This window comes from Onthophagus taurus, chromosome 8, assembly GCF_036711975.1.
Source record: "Onthophagus taurus isolate NC chromosome 8, IU_Otau_3.0, whole genome shotgun sequence".
NCBI lineage: Eukaryota > Metazoa > Arthropoda > Insecta > Coleoptera > Scarabaeidae > Onthophagus > Onthophagus taurus.
This window is the reverse complement of record NC_091973.1, coordinates 13,509,747-13,524,904: the sequence shown is the minus strand read 5'-3', so window position 1 is coordinate 13,524,904 and position 15,158 is coordinate 13,509,747.

Here is a 15,158-nt window from a genome sequence, read left to right as displayed (position 1 = left end):
AGCCATGGTTGAAACCAAATGGAAAAGTTTCAAAAGAGAAAAAAAAATGAAATGAGAAAACCAAAATAGAATGCTTCCAAAGGGAAAAGAGAAGTCGAAAAATCGAACAGAAATATAAAATAAAATTCCACAGAGAATGAACCAAGTGAGTGGAGAATCGTAGAAATGGTAAGATAATTCAAGTGTATATTTTTTTCTTTTCTTTTCGAAAAATGATGAAGAATGACGTATTTAAAATAACGTAAGTAACCAAAAATAACTTTCGAAAATGACTAAAAATAGCCGTAACCAGTTTTTTAGGTGACCTGTGATGGACATATTTTAATATTCAAAGTTACATAATTATAAATTATTGTTATTATATAAGTTGCCAATTAAACAGTTTTATTACATTATCGAGTTCAAGTAAAGTCCAATGCACCTCGCCATCGGAAGTGTTAAGTTACACTTTGACCATCGGCGCGTGGTTACAATAACGCTGAGCAATAGAATTGTTGGCGCAAATGCTACAAATACATAAGTAGTCAATAATTCTGAGCGAAAAGCATTCGTAGCCACATAGTTTTAAAGAACACAATAGACATGTAATAAAGTAAAATAAATTAGTAATTTTAAACTAAAAAGAGTTTAAATCTTATCCGATAATACATACATACACCCTAACATGTGCACCAAGATAGGTTTTGGTGAATCGAAGACCGTGAAAAAACGTGGTTTTTGAAAAGGACGAATGACACGAGATGGTGAAAATGGATTCGATCCTCAAAAATAAAATTTTGAGTGAAAATGTGGGCGAAAATATGAAGGAAAGACTAAATTCCGGATAGATCCGGCTCAAAGGACCAATAATTAACGCGCGGCAATAAGCCGGGATCTAAAATTGAAGGTGCTGGTTTGGTAAAGTGAAGAAAATAATAAATGGAATAAATTCTTACTCTCCTTACTATGATTTCCCACCCACCATACATACATTATTTCATAAGTATAATTATAAAAAACGCGTCGCGTTTTACAGGTTTTCGTGTGTTCTTACGTGTGGAATTCACTTGATTGATAATGCGAGCACGGGCCCGGAAAACGTCGCTTTTTCCCCGGTTTGTAAACGGCGCGCGCATAAGCGCAATAGACGAGTATATATGTGTTTGGTTGCAGCTTCAATACTTATCGGAGAGCCTTATTAATTACCTCGAATAATAAATTTATTTCCAAGATAGGATTGAGAACTATTGAAACGACAATTATTTTTTCATATGCCAATATTTCGCTTTTGTATTAAAGCTTCTTCAGGACTTGAATTTAAACAAATGAATTTAAACATTACAAAAACTTACAAATTATACTTGAAACAGCGAAAAATATCAGAAATCAGCCACGACGCACATCTTAAGTCCATGTGAGAACCACAAAGGTCGAACATCGGTCAACGAATAACCGAAAAAACAAGTTTTAAATGAAACACGTGTTCCACGTGAAAACGTGAAAAACACTAAAATGTAAATTTAAAAATTTATCTCAAAAGCATCAAAAACCAAACGGGATTAAGTGAATTTAATCTGAGGGTCGGAATCAGAACTATTTTTGTTATAAATTTCAAAAATTAACGAATAAACATTGCTCAGGGAGTTGACATCAGTCCTCAAATTGACTGAATTATAATTTTTATTCAGAATGTGGAACATTTTAAGAAATAAGCATTTCTGATAATTGTTTCCCTATCCAAAATCTTGGTCTCCTCCAAATTGAATAAGTGACCAGTATCCAAGCTATGGTGAAATAAAGACAACCTCTCTTTGAATTTCTAACATCACCTTTGTGTTGATTTAAATGTTTTTTTCATCATTGGCCAGTTTGACCAACCTAACATTGATTACATGAACCACAAGGTGCACAATAGATGGCATTAGATTGATTTTCAAAGGGAATTTTATCTTTCAACTTAAAAAAAAACTTTATAAACTTTTAAAGGGTAATACTCTACTATTTTTATTTTTATTTACTATTTTTATTAATTTATCAGTCAATTCAGGAATGTAAATCAACCTCCTGTACGTTATACGTTCATTGGTTTGTGGCTGAAGGCCTTCATTTAAATTGTTAGTTGTAGCATTAAAAAGCAATTTAAGTTAAGTAATCCTGGGAGACGAGAATTTTTCAAAAAAAATTTTTTTAACCATAGATTAAGGGACTTGTTTCAACATACCTCTATACGGTACTATCGTAAAATTTACGACGCTAAGAAAAACTCACATTTTAACAAAAATGTTTATTTAAAAACCTAACTCTAACTTTAAAAATATAAATGCAACATGTTTTTTGCGAATTTTATGATAAAATACGATAACAAAATATCAGTAAAAAATAATATAAATTAGTTAGTTGCCACTACATTCTTGGCATATATTTCCTCGGTGCTCACCACAGATTGGATCCACACTGTCCACAGTACGTCGTTTTTGACAAGGGCAAAAATAGCACGTTTTTCTCTTTTTCTCTTGAGGAATTACAGGTGCTACATCTTTTTGAATATTGAGAATAAGAGCAATATCTTTACGAATGTTTCGACGCAATGTATATAATCCTTTTTTCTACTAGAAATGCGCTTAGACCGTCATCATTAATTTTTGTTTCAACATTGCAAATTATTGCCGAGTATAATTCTGAATTATCACATTTGACTGAAAAATGTCGTGATTGATTTTCTTTATGTTCAGATATAATGTTTCTATTTTTTAATGAAGTAGTAAGATTTTTACATGAGGTTTTCCATCCTGTATTTTTAAGAGAAATTCTCCTCTATTGAAGGAAATAACATCTTCACTTATTGAATTGTATCTTTTTTGAATTTCGGCTCAATTTAATGCTAGTTCTGCTCAGTGTTTTAAATTCTTTGTTAATTTCATTAATTTCGTCGCTGTGTGTATGCGGGTTGATTAATGGCGTTTAATTATTTTTTTGTTTTGTTTTTATTTATAAAACTATTTATGTTGTTTTGTGTATTTGATTGAATTTTATTTATATCAAAGGAATCGATATAAAGTTTCGTAAATACATCTTTCGATGTTTTCTGGGTTGGTTTTTAAACGGGTTTCATTAAAAAAAACTATATCAAAAATTGTTTCGAACAAAAGATGTTTAAAGTTGAATTTTAAATAAATAATCTTAATAAAATAAATTGATATCTGTTTTATTTAAGACTATGCACTGGTATGATATTGGTGATGTTAGTCGGGCAATAATTAATTGAAAGAATAAATATAAGTAAAAGAGGTTAATCTTTTAAACATACATATAATATTCATTAAAATCAAATTAGGTTAGAATTAACCTGATTAAGTGATTTTTAATGACCTCATTACGACCTTAATTACTATTCCGCACATATAAATAACCTCCAATTCTGTATAAAGTTTAGTTTACTCAGTTCTTTTGTAAGTGACAGTTCTCGTGATACTACGTTAATCAATATGTTTTTCCAGAAGACGATTCCAATACCTTTCTTTTTAGAGTTCCCCGTGGAATTAATAATAATGATTCTAGGTTTTTTGGATCCGAAATCTCTTTTGGTTACAGCCGTAACGTATGCCAAGGTGATGGATATTTGTCAAGAACACACAACTCTTCGAAGACGATTGAGGGCTGCTCAAAAATCCGAGGAAAAACGAAGAGTTAATTATTACCTAAATCCAAGTAGTGTAGTTAAAGTAATAAGAAATGGCAATAATTGTTCGACAAAATTTGAAGTGTCTAAAAAAGACTTTTTACCTTTGGATTTAATTGGTAAGATTAGTAATAGGCGTGAAAGTAGGTTTAAGAGGATAAGTAATGTTACATCAACTCGAAACTTTAGAATATAAGTTCTTAGTTTTAGATTTATTTAAAAATCTGTTGACGAATTCCTTTTTGAATAAATTTTAAACTTTAAGACATTACTTGTGAAGTGAAAACGATTCTATAATAAAATACCATACAAATAAATAAAACTTTTCATTTCAATTTGTAACGGTTTATTTTTTTTTAGTATGTTAGCGTCATCTATGAACTGATTTTCCAAGTTCGCAGACACCCTTGGGAAATTATTTAAGGAAGTTTCATTTTATTTTTTAAAAAGAAATCTTCGCGAATTCCAATTTTCTTTACAGACTCGCTCTCATTAATACATTGAAGGCCGCGTTTCAATTTAATGAGGGCCGGTTGTGAACAGTTGGTCAGCTGATTAGTCGATCACCGTGGACGGTTTGTCAGCGGGTGACCTGTTTGATACATACCGCTTTGAACCCCGGTCAAGTGATCGAAGAATTAAGTGTTGTTGGCGATCCTGATTCTCCGGAAAGCGTGTTTGCCGTCTACCAAACGCAACATCGTTTCGTCAAATGTCAATGACAGTTGACAGTAAATAAACAAAGCTATAGTCATCGAGATACATATACTTTACTGGAGTGCGTGCTCACGATATTCGCTTGGTCGAGAAAACGGTCCGATTCGCCAGCATGTTCCCCCACCCCTTAACGGCAAGAAATACAAATAGTACTAACTAATGGATATAATTCAGCATAAATTTATTCAATATTTACTAAGTAATTCAAATAATGTTATTCAATAATGATGAAAAATACCAAATAATGTTTAAGTTGTTATAGTTTAGGAAAAAAAATATATATATAATAAATGTACGGTAAATTATGTACGGAACTGAAGCTTTTTGCCGTTATGGGGTCCGGCTCGTTTTCTAGTTCAAAGCACGCACTCCAGTAAATATAGTATATCTCGATGGCTATAGTTAAAGTGAATTTATATTTATGTTGACGATTTAAAAATATATTATGATCGATTATCATATAATATGGTCAAAATGTATAATTCAAACGATCCGTCCGTTGAAGCGATTACAATTGAGACGGTATGGAAATCTTGAACACCAAATTTTACAGCCACTGATGAGGCAATAGTGGTTGGTATTACTATACCAACTTTATACCACTTTTGATACTTGCTTACTAGCAAGTATCAAAAGATAGAGAACAAGCACACAGACACAATCACAAATAAAAGTGATATGGGATAAGTTAACTAGTGAATTTAACGCAAGAACCATCATTACATGATGGCAAGAAAGGTAAGAGAGGTTTTGCTGGCAATGCCAACAGGGGAAACAGAGGTTTTTAAAATTTTCAAAATTATAAACCATTTCAAAATCAAAATTTTACACACTCAGGTAATTTTAATTATCGAAACAATAATATTCGTCTTCTCAATCCAACCGTGGACAAATGCAACAAAATCAAAATGCTTATTATGCGGACAACATGACATCGGAAGAAAATAATTCACGATCCGATGAAAGATTTTTTCGTGAATAAAACGAAATATGACGATGTAATTTTAAATCGACTCAATGAATGGTATGAACTATGCGCGTATGCGATATAGGGCAAATGATTTATTTTTTCTTATAGACACGGGGCATCGGTAAGCATATTTTTTCAAAAGTTTTACAGTCAAATGAACACATTAATACAAATAAACAAGTAGTTATTAACGGAATAGCTGGCTCTACAAAATCGATTGGGTCAATTAATCGCAGAGCTTAATTCTCGATAATTTAACTCAAACCGATAATATTCTTATATTGGGTGACTTTAATATAGACTGCAACACATTGGAGGAAAATCCTACTCGAGAACTTGTCAACCTCTGCAATAATTTAAGTCTTGAACAAATTATAACCGATGGTACGCGGGGTAATGCAATTATTGATCTCTTTTGAAAAGTGAGAACCTGGCAATAGCTGAGGCGGGCACTTTGCAGTTTAAATTTGCCGACCACGAGACTATTTATTGTAAATGTAAATTTCAAAGAAAAAAAATAAAACCTTTCATGAAAACTTACCGTGACTTTAAAAATTTTAATTACTCGGATTTTGAGGGTGCTTTAAGGGCTATCCCTTGGCGAAATATTTATCATTGCAGTAATATCGATGATAAAGTGCAGTTTCTTAATGAAAACCTCGCATGCTTATTCGAACTGTATATCCCTGTGAAAACTAAAAGGATTACTAAACCCCCTACACCCTGGTTTAACGACCATATAAAATTTCTAATTGAACAACGCAATGTTGCTTTTAAAATTTTTTCTAAGCACAAAAGTTCAGAAAACAAAAAGCAGTACTGCACGCTAAGAAATCTGGTTACGCGAGAATGTCGAGAAGCCAAAAGAACTTATATAAATGCCTTGTACAGTAATAAGAACACCAAGATCCTATGGAAAGAATTGAACAAGTTGACGTCCGCCCAAAATAAAAAAGAATAATCTGCTTCCAGAGCATTTTAATAACATTAATATAATTAATGATTTTTTCGTTAATTCTGTACCAAAATTTGACCATGATAATTGCAATTTAATTAATTATTATTTAAATAACCCTAAGGCAACCATAAACAAGTTAGTTTTTCATCAAGTTACTGAGTATGAGATCCTCACAATTTTCGAATCAAGACAGAGCAACTCGGCTGGTCACGACGGGCAAAATAAGCACATGATTTCATTATGTCTTCCCTTTTTGCTACCCTATGTCACACATATTATTAATAATAGTTTGAATCATTCTGTTTTTCCCTCCTCGTGGAAAATTGCTCAGGTAATCCCTTTAAAAAAGAAATCTAACCCTACTGATTTAACCGACCTACGCCCCATATCGCTCCTGCCTGTGTTATCAAAGGTGTTGGAGAAACTGATAGAGGGTCAACTACGTAATTTTATAAATAATAATAATTTATTACCTGAACATCAATCGGGGTTTCGGGAGGGGTATAGCTGTACAACAGCGTTGCTAAAGGTCATTGATGATGTTCATGAAGCTATAAATGATAAATTGGGAACGGCGCTTGTATTGCTGGATTTCTCTAGGGCGTTCGATACTGTAAATCACGAACTTTTGCTAGCTATTTTAAAATCCAGCGAACTATCCCTATCTGCGGTTAAAATGTTTCAATCTTTCTTGGGTGACAGAAGGCAGAGAGTTGTATACAATAACTCGAAATCTAATCTCCTTCCCATAGATTGCGGTGTTCCTCAGGAATCAGGCATTAGCCCTATTTTGTTTGCATTGTATACGTCGCGAATTGGTGAGTGTCTTGATTATGTACAAAGTCACTTTTATGCCGATGACACGCAACTATATTTATCTTTTCGCCCAGAATCGGTGGATTTGGCGTGTGCCCGTTTTAGTTCTGATCTTAACAAAATTTCGGAATGTGCGCAACAACATTCTCTTAAAATTAATCCTACTAAATCTCAACTTATTCTTATATGCAACGATTCCTTCTATGAGGCAATAGCAAGCAACATGAACATTGAAATTAATGGTATACAATTAAACATTTCTCAAGAAATAAGAAGTTTAGGTGTGATTATTGATAGAAAATTAAATTTTTCATCTCATATCAACAAATGTTTAAGATCATGTTTCTACAATTTAAGGTTAATTTTTCAAAATCGTGATCTATTGAATTGTCACCTAAAAACCCAACTCTGTCAAAGTATGGTCCTTTCCCATTTAAACTACTGTGACGTCCTTTATGGGTGTGACGTTGCACATATTTCCTGCCACATTGATTTTACTACCTTTTTAAAAACATCAAGAAATCTGTTATTTTACGTTACTTCGTTCATTTTTTTTTATTAATTGAATAGACTTCAGCAAAAGAGAAAGTCAATTATTTTATTTTCAAAAAACAAAATCTTTTTTCTAAAAATACTATTATTCTATTATTTTATAATATGTGAGAAAACCCCCACATATTTTGGTGACCCCGACAAGCGACTACGCCTGCGCAAACACAAGACAACGATTTCTACGAATTTATAACACAAGAAATTAAAAACTAAGACGAAGAATATAGAAGAAAGAAATAACACAACATGAATTGGAATGAAAAATAAATAAATTAAATGAAATAAAAAGGAATTTAAGGAACAAATTTCAAGATCGCAATCAAGAACTCAAGATCAAAATTTAGAAGATCGCCTTTATAATTTAATTTTTTTACAACTGGCAGTGGAATCGGTAAGTCCGCACTTCTTGCATCCGGAAAAGAAAACATTAATGATCTTTTACAAATAGCAGATAAAATTTGGGATTTCTTCCATCAATTTGCTCCTCATAATAATGTTTCCAACATTAATCAAAATTCGGATGTTTCGACAGCTCACTTGAATCAACAAGATAATTTATCTTTAATAAAAGCAATTAGTGATTTAAACATTTCTTGTCAATCACTGATTACTAATATTTCACAAAAACAAGCAATTATGGAAACCCAAATTACCAACCTTCAAAATCAAATTAAAGATAGAGACAATTATAGACTTCATTTTAGTTGTCAAAATTGTCAACAAAGATATATATCACGTTCCAACTCTTCTTCTTCACTTTGTTATTAGCACTACAGATTCAAAGATAAAGCGTTGAAATGTCAAGGTCCTTGGTGCGACTCTTATCAAAATTTTAATAACCGAAATTCAAATATCAATTTCTCAAAAAACGCATAAGGGTTTCAACATTTTATAATTCAAAATTTAATAACAATTTTTCACAAAATAATAGCTCTTCTCGTTTATTTATTTATGATCGCTACAATAAATTACATTTTTTAATTGATACGGGAGCTGATATTTCGGTCATACCTCGTAAAATTTTTCCGGATTATCATAAAGATAACAATTCTTCTCTGACAGTTGCAAACGTTACTACTATCTCTACTTATGGTAAAAAGATGCTAACAATTACTTTAAATTTAAGAAGGAATTTTCCTTTTGTCTTTACCATTGCAGATGTTAGTAAACCGATTATAGGTGCTGATTTTTTATTTAAATTTGGTATTCTAGTAGATATTAAAAATCATAGATTAATTGATACTACTACTACTTTAACCACAAAAGGTTCATTAATTAATACTGATATTTCTCCACCTAAACTATTTAATGTTGAAACCCAATATACAAAACTTTTTAAAAAATTTCCAAACTTGTTTTCCTCTCCCAACTTTTCCCTTCCAGTAAAACATTCTGTTCGCCATCAAACTATTACAAATGATCATTTACCTTTTTGTCGTCCACGACGTTTAGACCAAATAAAGTATTACATTGCAAAGACTGAATTTGAGCAAATGGTAAATTTAGAGATTTGTAGACCTTCCTCATCTTCAGTCGCTTCAGCTTTACATATGGTCCCTAAAAGAGATTCAAACGATTGGCGTCCTTGCGGCGATTATCGCCAACTTAACAATATAACAATTCCTGACCGTTATCCTTTGCCTCATATATAGGATTTTAATTTCCACATTCATAATTGTACAATTTTTTCCAAAATTGATCTTGTTCGTGCTTATCATCAAATACCGGTGGCAGAACAAGACATTTATAAAACTGCTATCACCACTCCATTTGGTCTGTATGAATTTACGCGTATGCCTTTCGGATTACGTAACGCCGCACAAACATTTCAACGTTTTATCAATGAAGTGACTAGAGGCTTAAATTTCATTTTTGTCTACATTGATGACATTTTAATTGCAAGTAAAAATGAAGAGGAACATTTAATTCATTTGACACAACTTTTTGAACGCCTTGACCATTATGGCATTAACGTCAAACCTTCAAAATGTATTTTTGGTGTCAATTCTCTCGATTTTTTAGGCCATCTTATAACTCCAGAAGGTATTCTTCCTTCTGAGCAACGTGTTAAGATCATTAATGATTTTCCTATTCCAACAACGCTGAAACAACTTGAACGTTTTTTAGGGATGATAAATTTTTATCATAGATTTATACCAATTATTACAACCATTACATGCGCTAGCAAATTCTACTCGTGTTCTTAAACAAAAAGAATTACTTTCCTTTTCTATTGAGTGCCAAGATTCTTTTTCTTCTGCTAAAACGTCCCTTATAAATGCAACTAGTCTTGCTCATCCTTGTAAAAATGCTCAATTAACACTAACAACAGATGCTTCTTCTACTTCCATAGGTGCTGTTTTAGAGCAATCTGTAAATAATTTATCACAACCAATTGCATATTTTTCAAAAAAACTTTCACCTTCACAAACTAGATATTCAACATTTGATCGTGAATTATTTGCCATTTACGAATCAATAAAATATTTTAGACATTTGCTTGAAGGTTATAATTTCACAATATTTACTGATCATAAACCTATTATTCATTTTTTTTCATCCAAAACAGAAAAATCTCCCAGACAATCTCGTTATTTAAATTATATTTCACAATTTACATCGGATATTAGATACATTAAGGGAGAAACTAACATAGTAGCTGATACTCTATCACGTTTAGATGTTGATGCCATTAACTCACCTTATCCTGATCTTGAAACTTTAAAAATAGCTCAAGACAGCGATTCTGAGCTTAAACATCTTTTACAAAAACAACTTCTTAACAAAGCAAAATTTATTTTAGCAAAAGGACAAATTTCTTCCTCCAATTTAAAACTTTGGTGCGAAATTTCTTCTTCCCCATCACGCATTTCTGGCCAAGAATGAATACCCATTTATATCATTGGACAAAATCTTGCATTAATTGTCAACTTTCTAAAGTAAATAAACATACTAGAACGCCTATAGGAGAATTTAATATTCCAAGAGGCCGTTTCGAACATATTTATATAAATCTCGTTGGGCCTCTTGCTCTATCTGACGGAAGTACATTTATTCTTACTGTTATTGAGCGCTTTACAAGATGGACTGAAGCTTTTCCTCTTTCCAATATAACGACACCCACGATTGCTAATGTTCTTTTCACTCATTATTTTTCAAGATTTGGTATCCCTCATACTATTACGCATTATCAAGGCACTCAATTTGAATCGAAACTCTTCAATGAATTCAATAAATTTTTCGGTTCAAACCAAATTCATACATCTACCTATCATCCCCGAAGCAACGGTATTCTGGAGAGATTTCACAGATCTTTAAAAACTGCTCTTATTGCAAGAGGTAATACAGATCGTTGGAAGCACGAACTTCCACTAGTTCTTTCAGGCCTCCGTTCCTCCTTAAAAGAAGATCTTGGCTGTTCATCTGCAGAACTGGTTTATGATCAACCTCTGCATCTTCCAGGTGAATTTTTTACAAAAACGTACGTCGGTTCAAACCAAATTCATACATCTACCTATCATCCCCGAAGCAACGGTATTCTGGAGAGATTTCACAGATCTTTAAAAACTGCTCTTATTGCAAGAGGTAATACAGATCGTTGGAAGCACGAACTTCCACTAGTTCTTTCAGGCCTCCGTTCCTCCTTAAAAGAAGATCTTGGCTGTTCATCTGCAGAACTGGTTTATGATCAACCTCTGCATCTTCCAGGTGAATTTTTTACAAAAACGTATAATGCCATTGATACTTTTCCTTTATTAATTTCTTTACGCGAAACTTTTTCAAATCTACGACCTACGACAACTATTCATCATTGTTCTCCGAAACCATTTGTACATAAAGAATTATTTTTGTCCGATTATGTGTTCCTTCGAGTTGAAAACAAAAGAGCAAATTTATCACCAAAGTACGAAGGACCATTCAAAGCGATTAAAAAAATTTCAAACAATTTTATCATTTCACGATTTAATAGAAACCAAACAATAAATATTTCTCGCTTAAAACCTGCTTTTATTTTTAAAAAACTTCCTGAACCAAGTCCAAATCAAATTTACAATTTATCACCTAATATGCCGTTTAAAAAAAGAGTGAGTTTTCAACTTTAAAAGATTTAAATATTTTTTTCCATTTTTGCATTGTTGCAACTGGCGTTACTTGTTGTTTTCGAGGGGGGAGTATCTGTGGCGTTGCACATATTCCCTGCCACATTGATTTTACTACCTTTTTTAAAAAATCAAGAAATCTGTTATTTTACGTTACTATAAGTTCATTTTTTTTATTAATTGAATAGACTTCAGCAAAAGAGAAAGTCAATTATTTTATTTTCAAAATACAAAATCTTTTTCTAAAAATACTATTATTCTATTATTTTATAATATGTGAGAGAACCCCCACAATCTGTAACGGACTTACCGATTCCACTGCCAATTGTAAAAAATTTAAATTATAAAGGCGATCTTCTAAATTTTGATCTTGAGTCGTTGATTGCGATCTTCAAATTTGTTCCTTAAATTCCGTTTTATTTCATTTAATTTATTTATTTTTCATTCATGTTGTGTTATTTCTTTCTTCTATATTCTTCGTCTTAGTTTTTAATTTCTTGTTTTATAAATTCGTAGAAATCGTTGTCTTGTGTTTGCGCAGGCGTAGTCGCTTGTCGGGGTCACCAAAATATGTGGGGGTTTCTCACATATTATAAAATAATAGAATAATAGTATTTTTAGAAAAAAGATTTTGTATTTTGAAAATAAAATAATTGACTTTCTCTTTTGCTGAAATCTATTCAATTAATAAAAAAAATGAACGAAGTAACGTAAAATAACAGATTTCTTGATGTTTTTAAAAAGATAGTAAAATCAATGTGGCAGGGAATATGTGCAACGCCACAGTTGGATAGTCGAGAGTGCTGTTCGAGAGCGTTAATCCTCTGCCGTAAGTCACGATTTTCTTCGCGGAGAGTGTCGACTTCTACGCAAGGAGACTGCAAGTCAACGATCACCTTTTCATAATCAGTGAATCGGCTACAAAGTGTGGCGTACTTCTCATTCAGCGACTGCAGCTGATTACATATGACCAAGAGCGTGTAGTTATTAGCGGACTGAGACAAGGAGTTCGCAGCCGGCGCGACGGAAATCGCTTCAGGATCATCAACCACCAGGACCGACGAGTTTCCCAGGTCTCGGCAGTCCACACAGCGCCACGAAGAACCAGGCAATGACAGTGCTGCAAGTGCAGCGGGAGGGATATCGGCACAGCGAGCGTGGAAACTCCCCCCACACGACCCAGCACACGATAAACCGGGTAACTTTTTGGTGATGGCCTTCGAGCACGAGGCACAGGATGACATGCCGTACGGTGAAAAAAAGGCAACGAAATGTATTTCCACTAATCTTATTATGTAGATTATATAATAAAGTTTACGCACAATTGACTCTTACTTGATACAATCGGAAACAGCCGCGAAAATCGGCGAACCACCCGCACTAAAAAATAAAATTCAGCGAACGGGCAGCAAACACGTCCGACCACCACGACTGCTTACACTTGGCTATCAATAACAATTGAATGGTTTAGCAGAAAGGACTATTCAAAGCGTTAAAAAAGTAATTAGAAAATAAATTGATAATAATGATGATATATATATGTCATTATTAGTCTATCGAAACACACCCATTTACGGAATGTATGCTAAAGACAAATTTATTAAACCCAAAATTGATCAACAAAAAAGAATTTAAATCAAATTTTTTAAATCATCAAAACAAAACTAAAAGTTATTATGATTAAAAAGATGTAAAGTTGCGTAATCATTTTAAGACAGGTAGTTTGATAAGATATTATAATCATATAAATCTTATAAAAATCTTATAAAAATGATAAAATCTTATTTTCAAAATTCACCGATAATGATAAAGACTTATTTAAAACCATCTTGTTTCTGAAATTGAAGAAATTTAAACAACAAATCGATACAATATCATTGATAATCATCATTTTTGGAAAAACGGAAAGAAGAACATTTAAAATATTTTGATCGACATTGTATGTCATTCCGAAATTCTACATAAATTATCTTTTGACGTATCTTGTAAAAATAAATTTGAATTATTTTTGGAATAATCTAAGATTGCCAGAACTTAGTCGCTATGCATTTTGATAAAAAAATTGAAGAACCGACGCTTAAAAAAGTAACAAACAATAAGAGTTGAAACGTTGAAGACAAAGCATCGTTTTGTTGTGAACGCATTCGACAACGAAAAGAGACTAAAAACAAGAACATAACCCGAGTGAAGGGGAAGAAGAAATATCTTAATGTGAGTTGAAATATAAAAAAAAACTAGAACTTAAAAAAAAAAGACTAATTTAATCAAGTGTATTAAAAATTCGTGAACCTTTAAAACATTAACTGAGGCAATAATCAGGATACAAAAAGGAAGAATAAAATTAATACGACCGATTTGGAATTGAACACCTAGCGCCAACGTGTGAAATCACCGAGGATTTAAGTTGAGATATAAAAGGCGTCCATAGTAACCATTGTTTGAAGGAGAAACAAATTCTAATTAAGATAAGTCTTTAATTCATTTTTTTTTGGTTCATTAACAAATTAAATTGTTTGAGAATCTAATTTTGATTTAGAATATTCACTCCAAGTTAACAACATCACATGATATAAAATTTAAGCCCGTATTAATAATTAAACAATTTATTAAGTTATTATTTTTTTTTAATTAAATTGGTCTTTTGAACTGAATCCACAATTGAACCCTGAGAAGAACTTTAATTCATCGATATATATATTTCTTCCATAATCAGTACCAATACAATATCAATTTAAACCCAAAGATATCCGGCAACCTGGCATAATAATTAAGAGAATTGGGCCACGTTCTATAAAATAAAAACGGAAGATGGACGATGTATCATTCGCAATATGATTTGTTTGAAACCCGATAAAAGCTCAAAAACTATAGATTACCAATTTAATAATTTACGAACTAATAAATTTGTATACGATAATACATGTGAAAATACTATTAATGATACGTTAAAAGCCGTAGTTGTAGATAATCAAAAAACTTCAAGTTTTGGCAGAACTATTCGACGCCGAATAGATATACTGCGGAATAGTTTTTAGTTTTAATTTTATTATCATTTAATAAAGTTTTCTTTTAAAATTAGTTTGAATAGCTTAGTTTCAAGATAGTTAGTAATTAGTTTACAGTACGAAAAGTAAAATAAAGAAAGGTAGATGTTATATTTAAATGTAAGTTTAAGTTTGTTGTATAAAACACGTTTTGAAAATAATAAAAGTTCAGTTCATCTCCAGACGTGGTTTGATTCACATGACAGCGTTTGATGTTAAAGATGATATTCACAATAACTGGGTGCTCACTGCAGCTGGAAGCGACTCCAGGTTTTCTTACGCTCGCGTAATATTGCGTATCAAATTCTCTCTGCTAATGCGCATCTCTATTTCAGATTTCTAA